Consider the following 8714-nt stretch of genomic DNA (forward strand, 5'->3'; position numbering starts at 1 on the left):
TTTACTTGTTGAATTTGAGAGCTCTTTATATATTTTAATGTCAGTTCTTTGTGAAGTAATTTAAAAATGTTTTCTCCCATCATGTGGTTTGTCTTTTCAATTCCTTAATACTGTCTTTTGCAGGGCAGAAGTATTGGATTTTGATACTAATTTTTTCTTTTATGGATTCTGCTTTTGGAGTTGTACTTAAAAACTCTGTTGGGTTCTCCTACATCAGCTGCCTAAGAGTCATGCTGTAGGAAGCATGCCAGCTGCTAGGCCATCACCAAACAGCAGCCATGTGTGAATGCATCTCCATCCATTTTGGCCAGGCTGGCGTCCAGAATGGCAATGTCTTCTGAGAGCCCTGATTGCTTGGAACACAGTATCCAGCCTGATGGTCAAATGCCAAGTGAGAAGACCACTGGGGGATGAAATGACCCCAACACCTTCTTTAGAGAGATGCACACTGGCAAGCATGTGTCCAGGGCAGTGTCTGTAGATTTGGAACCCACAGTCATTGATGAGGTTTGTGCTGGCACCTACTGCCAGCTTTCCCACCCTGCACAGTTCATCATAGGGAAGGAAGATGCTGCTGATAACTATGCTCAAAGGCACTACACCTTTGCCAAGGAGATCAATGACCTTGTCTTGGACTACATTCAGAAACTGGCTGATCAGTGCATAGGTCTTCAGGGCTTCTTGGTTTTCCACAGTTTTGGAGGGGGACCTGGTTTGGGGTTTACCTCCATGCTGATGGAATGTCTATCGATTATGGCAAGAATCCAAGGTGGAGTTTTCTATTTACCCAGCGCCCCAGGTTTCCACAGCTATAGTCGAGTCCTAAAGCTCCATCGTCACTGCCTACACTGCCTTGGTGCACTCCAATTATGCTTTCTTGGTAGCCATTGAGACCACTGAAGTCAACTGTGGTAGAAACCTCTATATTGAATGCCCATCCTACACTAACCTAAATAGGTTGATAGGTCGAATTGTGTCCTCCATCACTTCTTCCCTAAGATTTGATAGAGCCCTGCATGTTGATCTGATGGAATTCCAACCGGGTGCCCTATCCCCATATCTACTTCGCTCTGGCCACATATGCCCCTGTCATCTCTGCTGAGAAAGCCTCCTATGAACAGCTTTCCATAGCAGAAATCACCTATGTGTACTTTGAGCCAGCCAACCAGATGTTGAAATGTGACCCTTGCTGGGGCAAGTACGTGGCTTGCTGCCTGTTGTACTGTGACGACATGGTTCCCCAAATGTCAGTGCTGCCATTGCCATCATCAAGACCAACCATCCCATCCAGTTTGTGGACTGTGCCCCATTGACTTTAAAGTTGACATTCATTACCAGCCTCCCCCTGTGGTACCTGGTGGAGACCTGGCCAAAGTATAAGGAGCTGTGTGTATGCTGAGTAACACCACAGCCATTGCTGAGGCCTGGGCTCACCCAGACCATAAGTCTGATGTGACATACCACACGTGCCTTTGTTCACTGGTATGTGGGTGAGTGCATGGAGAAGGAAAGTTTTTTGAGGCCCATGAAAACATGGTTCCACATGAGGATTTGGTATGGATTCTGTTGAAGGAGAGGGTGAAGAGGATGGAGAGGAAAACTAAAGTTAAAAATGTCACAAAGGTGCTGCTTTTATGGGATGCTTATTTTGTTTTAAATGTTTCAAAGTTGTGGTCCCATCAGTTAATTTGCGTGTAACTAGATATACTCTCATATACAATTAATGACTTGTGTTTTAAAACATGACACTGTGGGGATGCCTGGGTGTCTCAGATGGTTAAGCGACCAACTTTGGCTCAGGTCATGACCTCACAGTTTGTGAGTTTGAGCCCCATGTTGGGCTCTGTGCTGACAGCTCAGAGCCTAGAGCCTGCTTCAGATTCTGTGTCTCCCCCTCTCTCTCTCTGCCCCTCCTCTGCTCTCGCTCTTGCGCTCTCTCTCTCTCTCTCTCTCTCTCTCTCTCTTTCACTCTCTCAAAAATAAAGACATTAAGGGGCACCTGCGTGGCTCAGTCGGTTGAGTGACTGACTTCAGCTCAGGTCATGATCTTGTGGTTCATGAGTTTGAGCCCTGCATCGGGCTCTGTGCTGACAGCTCAGAGCCTGGAGCCTGCTTGAGATTCTGTGTCTCCCTTTCTCTCTGCCCTCCCTTGTTCACACTCTGTCTCTGTCTCTCAAAAATAAATAAATGTTTTTAAAAACCCAAAAAACAAAAATGAAGATATTAAAAATTAAAAAAATATAAAACACCACACTCTGTTATAGACCCAAGCTATCCATTTCTCTGATGGGTTTGAATAAAGTATTCCCTGTCTTAAATGAAATAAATAAGTAAATAAAAATAAAACCAAGATCTGCATCTCTGCTAAGCCAAGATCATGCACATTTTACACTATGATGTCTCCTAGAAGCCATAAAGCTTTACTATTTACATTTATGCTGAGATCTATTTTGTGTTTATTTTTATATAAGGCTTATATGATTTAGGTCAAAATTTTTTGTTTCTTGTATGGCACCATTTATTGAAACTATTATTCTTTCTGCATTAAAGTGACTTCATACCTTTGTCAAAAACTAGTTGACTATATAGGTCAATTTTGGTAGCTATTTCTTCAATTTCATTGATGTATGTGTTTGTCCTTTTGCTGGCACCACAGTGGTTTAATTGCTATGGTTCTATAGTTAAGTCTTGAAGTTATATGGTGTGAGTTCTTTAATTTGTTCCTTTTCAAAATTATTTGGGCTATTCAGTTCCATTGTTTTGTAGTTACATTTTAAAATCATCTTTGGAATATCTATATAAAAGCCTGCCAGATTTTGATTGGGGTTGCATTAGAACTAAAGACCAAAGAGGGGAAGGCCGCACAGGTGGTCCAATTGGTTGGGGTTCTGACTTTTGATTTTGGCTCAGATCATGATCTTGTAGTTTATGTGTTCAAGACCCATCTCTGGCTCTTTGCTGACAGCATGGAAGCCTGTTCGGGATTCTCTCTCTCTCTCTTCCTCTCTCTCTGCCTCTCCCCGGCACTCACTCGTGCTCGCTCTCTCTAAATAAATAAATAAATAGATAAATAGATAAATAAATAAACAAACTTAAAAAAAAGACCAAATGGGGGAAATGGACTTTTTAACAGTATCACATCTTTCTGTTCAGAACCATTGTTTTTTCTTAAAAATTTTAAATGTTTTTTATTTATTTTTGAGAGACAGAGAGAGACAGTGTGAGCAGAGGAGGATCAGAGACAGAGGGAGACAGAGAATCCAAAGCAGGCTCCAGGCTGTGAGCTAGCTGTCAGCACAGAGCCTGGTGTGGGGCTCCAACCCACGAACCATGAGATCATGACCTGAGCCAAAGCCAGACACGTAACTGACTGAGCCACCCAGGTGCCCCATACTCAGAACCATTGTTTATCTCTCCATTTATTTAGATCTTCTTTGATTTCTCTTATGAATGTTTTTAGTTTTCAGCATAAAGATTCCACATGTAATTTGTTACATTTATACATATTTGGGCTTTTTTTTTTTAAGTTTTAGTTTTTGGTGCTATCAAATATTTTTTTTATTTTAATTCCAGCTATTCAGTGTAGTATATAGAAATATAATTGAGTTTTGTTTCTTGAAAAATATACTTTACCCTGAAAAAAATCAATTACAGTTTAAGAATCTGTGTGTGTGTGAGTGTGTGTGTGTGTGTGGGTGGGTGTGTGGGTGTATGGGTGTGGGTTTGTAGGTTCTTTGATATTTTCTACATAAGGCATCTTGGAATCTATGGCTAGAGATAATTTTCTTTTGTTTCAATCTGTATACTTAATATGTTCCTTTCTTGACTTCCTGGCTGAGACTTCCAATGCAGTGTTGAATATGATAGAACTCCCCTATGACCCAGCAATCGCACTGCTAGGGATTTACCCAAGAGATACAGAAGTGCTGATGCATAAGGGGCACATGTATCCCAATGTTCATAGTGGCACTTTCAACAACAGCCAAGTCCTGGAAAGAGCCTAAATGTCCATCACCGGATGAATAGATCAAGAAGATGTGATATATATACACAATGGAGTACTACATGGCAATGAGAAAGAATGAAATCTGGCCATTTGTAGCAACATGGATGGACCTCAAGGGTGTCATGCTAAGCGAAATAAGTCAGGCAGAGAAGGACAGATACCATGTGTTTTCACTCATAAGTCTAACAAGAGAAACTTAACAGAGGACCATGGGGAAGGAACCGGGGGAAAAAGAGTTATGGAGAGGGAGAGAAGCAAATCATGAGAGACTTTTGAATACTGAAAACAAACTGAGGGTTGAAGGGGGAGAGGGGAAGAGGAAGGGACACATGGAGGAGGCCACTTGTGGGGAAGAGCACTGGATATTATATGGAACCCAACTTGACAATAAACCATAAAAAATAAAATAAACATTAAAATAAAGAAAAATATGAGTTGTGAAAGAGGACATTTTTGCCTTGTGCCTTGCTACTATACTGAGGGTGAAACATTCATTGTTTCACCATTAAATATGATTTTAGTGTAGGGTTTATGTAAGTGTCCTCTATCAAGTTATGGAAGCTTTCTTCTTATCTAAGTTTAGAATCTTTATAATGAGTGGATGTTTAATTTTGTTCAGTGCTTTTTTTGCATCTTTTGAGATAATGATGATTTTTTTTTTCTTTAGTTTGTTAACATGATAAAACAGATTGGAATTCCAGAGATAAGCCCCACTTGGTTGTGATGTGTTATCCCTTTTACAAATTGCAGTATTTGATTTGTTAATATTTTGTTGATGATTTTTGCATCTACATTTATGAGAGACCATGGTCTCTGGTTTTCTTTTCTTGAAGCATCTAGTTTTGGAATTAGAGTAATGCTGACCTCATAAAATGAGTTAGGAAGTGTTTCATTCTCTTCTCTTCTCTTCTCTTCTCTTCTCTTCTCTTCTCTTCTCTTCTCTTCTCTTCTCTTCTTCTCTTCTCTTCTCTTCTCTTCTCTTCTCTTCTCTTCTCTTCTCTGTATGACATTGTGTAGAAATGATATTACTTCATCCTCAAGGATTTGGTTGAATTTACTAGTGATACTATGTGGGCCTAGAATTTTTTGTTTATTGTTATTGGAAGGATCTTAACTACCACTTTAATTTCTTTAATGAACATAAGACTCTTCCAGTTATCTATTTTTTAATTGTGCTTTGATAACTTGTGTCTTTCAAAAATTTGTCCATTTTACCTTAGATGTCAAATGTATGAGCATAGGATTTTTCATAGTATTCCATTAGTGTCATGGGACTTTTGTTTTTATTTTTTAATGTTTGTGAGGTTAGCAGTGATGTTCCTCTTTCATTCCTGATGTCAATAATTTTTACCTTCTCTTGTTTTTCTTGGTTAGATTGGCAAAAGGTTTACCAATTTTGTTGATGTTTAATAAAGCAGCTTTTGGTTTCATTGATTTTTCTCTGTTCTGTTTTCAATTTCATTCATTTCTGCTCTTTATTATTTCCTTCATTCTCTTTACTCTGAATTAGTATTTGATCTTCTTTCTCTAGCTTCTTAAGGTGGAAGCTTTGGTTAGTAATTTGAGACTTCTATTCTTTTCTAAGAAAAGCTTTTAATAACACAAATTTCCCTTTGAGTACTACCTTAGCTGCATTCCATATATTTTGATAGATTGTATTTTTGTTTTCATTCAGTTCAAAATAAATGATTTATAGCAAAATCTAACCAGCCAAGTCTGACCCAAGAGGTAGAAAATGTAAACCAATTGCAAAAGAAAGGATTGTAAATTTGATAAGATACCTACCAGATAGTTAGAAAGCTGAGCTCCACCTAGTAAATTTTAATAATCAGTTAATTCCAATGTTATGAAAATTATTCTGGACCATTTAGAGAGGGGAAGCTCTTAAAATTCACTTTATAAGATGAATATGATCTCAGCAAAACTTTTGTTAAATACTAGAGGGAAAAAATAAACATACTAAAGACTATCTCATTTATCTCAAGGCAATTACAAAAATGTTATGTAAAATATTACCTATTGGAGTCCAGCAGTATATGAAAAGAATAGTGTATTATGACCAAGTAGGATTTATCTAAGAATGCAAAGGTGGTTTTTTGTCTGATATCTATGAATATAATTAATGAATAAATTAAAGTAGAAAAATGATGTGATAATTTTAATAAGTTTAAAAATGTTAATAAATTTTCATAAATCAGGTGATAAAAATTAGCAGCTATTTCTGATAAAAACTATAGCTAAATTTGGGAATATAAGGAACTCCTTAAAGATAAAAATTATTTACAAAAATTAACACCAGCATCACTCTTATGGTATAATGCTAAACCTATTCCCATTAAAAGTTAGGCTGTTTTGGAAGTTCTAGTAAATTAAAGAATAAGATAATTATTTTAAAAATCTACTTTTATTGATAATATTGCACATATAAAAAAGACGTTAGTAAAATAACTATTATTAGTAATAGAGTTAGTAGAATAGACTAATACAAGATAAATATACAAAAGTCATAGATTTTTCTAAATTCTGCCTGTAACCAGCTAGAAAGAATGAGAAACTATTCCATCCATATAGTGACAAAAAATATCAAGTTGATTGAAATAAACAATATGCAAGATATAAGATATGTTTTCAAATGTCAAATCTTAATAAAAACCAAAATCTGATTGAACTGAGAGGTGTACCATGTTCTTAGATGATAAGTCTTAATATCACTCCAAAATAATGATATAGCTATTTGTTTTTCCTTTTAAACTGGGGTGGTATAAAGATCATATTAACATTTTTGTAGAAGAATAAATATTTGAAAATGGCTAATATTATTATGAAAATTGTCCCATATTTATAAATATATTTTTCTAATTCCTTGTGTCTTCTTAGTTTTTTTTTTTTCATAAGCTTTCTATAGTTTGCAGCATACAGATCTTTTACCTCTTTGGTTAGGTTTATTCCTAGGTATTTTATGGTTTGTGGTGCAATTGTAAATGGGGTAAATTCCTTGATATCTCTTTATGCTGCTACATTATTGGCATATAGAAATTCTTATGACTTTGCTAAATTCATCTATCAGTTCTAGGGTTTTTTGGTGGAGTTTTTCAGGTTTTCCAAGTAGAATGTCATGTCATTTGCAAAGAGTGAAAGTTTGGACTTCTCACTTGCCAGTTTTTATGCCTTTTATTTCTTTTTGTTGTCTGATTGCTGAGGCTAGGGTTTCCAGTACTATGTTGAGCAACAGCGATGAGAGTGGACATCCCTGTTGTGTGCCTGACCTTAGAGGGAAAACTTTCCATTTCTCCCCATTGAAGATGATATTAGCTATAGGTCTTTCATAGATGACCTTTATGATGTTGAGGTATATTCCTCTTATTCCTACTTTCTTGAGGGTTTTTATGAAGCAAGGATGCTGTATTTTGTCAAATGCTTTTTTTGTTTCAATTGACAGGATTATATGGTTCTTATCTTTTGTTAATGTGGTGTATCACATTGATTCATTTCTGAATATTGAACTAGCCCTGTAGCCCAGGAATAAATCCCACTTGAACATGGTGAATAAATTTTTTTAGTGTACTGTTTAATTCTATTTCTTAGTATCTTATTGAGAATTTTTGCAATCAGTTTCATCAGGGATATTGGCCTGTAATTCTCCTTTCTGGTGGGGTGTTTATCTGCTTTTGGAATCAAGGTAATGCTGGCTCACCAAATATGTTTGGAAGCTTTCTTTCTATTTCTATTTTTTGGAACAGTTTGAGAAGAATAGGTATTAACTCTTCTTTAAATGTCTGATAAAATTCCCCTAGGAGGCCATCTGACCCAGAACTCTTGTTTGTTGGGAGATTTTTGATAACTGATTCAATTTCTTTGCTAGTTATGGGTCTGTTCAAATTTTCTATGTCTTCCTGTTTCAGTTTTGGTAGTGTTGTGAAGTTCCTAGTAATTTGTCCATTACTTCCAGATTGTCCAGTTCTACAGGTAACACAATGGCACTAAATTAATATCTCTCATTAATCACTATAAATGTAAATAGACTGCTCCAATCAAAACACATAGGGTATCAGAATAGATTTTTAAAAAGAAGATCCATCTATATGCTGCCTACAGGAGACTCATTTTAGACCTAAAGACACCCACAGACTGAAAGTGAGGGGATGGAGAACCATTTATCATGCTAACGGATGTCAAAAGAAAGCTGGAGTAGCCATACTTATACCAAACAAACTAGATCTTATAATAAACAATGCAATAAGAAATAAAGAAGGGCATTATATCATAATTAAGAGGTCTATCCTCCAAGAATATCTAACAATTATAAATACTTATGCCCCAACTTGAAAGAACCCATATATAAGAATCAATTAATAACAAACATAAACTCATTGATAATACCATAATAGTAGAGGACCTTAATACCCCACTTAGAGCAATCAATAGACAGATCACTTAGCAGAAAACAATGGCTTTGAAAGACAACCTGGAGTAAACGGGCTTAACAGGTTCAGAACATTATATCCTAAAGCACCAGAATACACATTCTTCATGAGTGCACATGGAACATTCTCCAGAACAGATCATATACTAGGTCACAAATCAGCCCTTAACACATACAAAAAGAATGAGATCATACCATACATATTTTTTATTTATTTTTATTTTTTATTTTTTTATTTATAGTTTATTGTCAAGTTGGCTTCCATATGAAACCCAGTACTCTTCC

General features: G+C 36.3%; 1 pseudogene; it reads left to right on the forward strand.

The window, feature by feature from the left end:
* The first annotated feature begins 278 nt into the window (after positions 1–278).
* LOC115291256 lies at positions 279–1604 on the forward strand (annotated as a pseudogene).
* The last annotated feature ends 7110 nt before the right edge of the window (positions 1605–8714 follow it).

This window comes from Suricata suricatta, chromosome 5, assembly GCF_006229205.1.
Source record: "Suricata suricatta isolate VVHF042 chromosome 5, meerkat_22Aug2017_6uvM2_HiC, whole genome shotgun sequence".
NCBI classification, from domain to species: Eukaryota; Metazoa; Chordata; class Mammalia; order Carnivora; family Herpestidae; genus Suricata; species Suricata suricatta.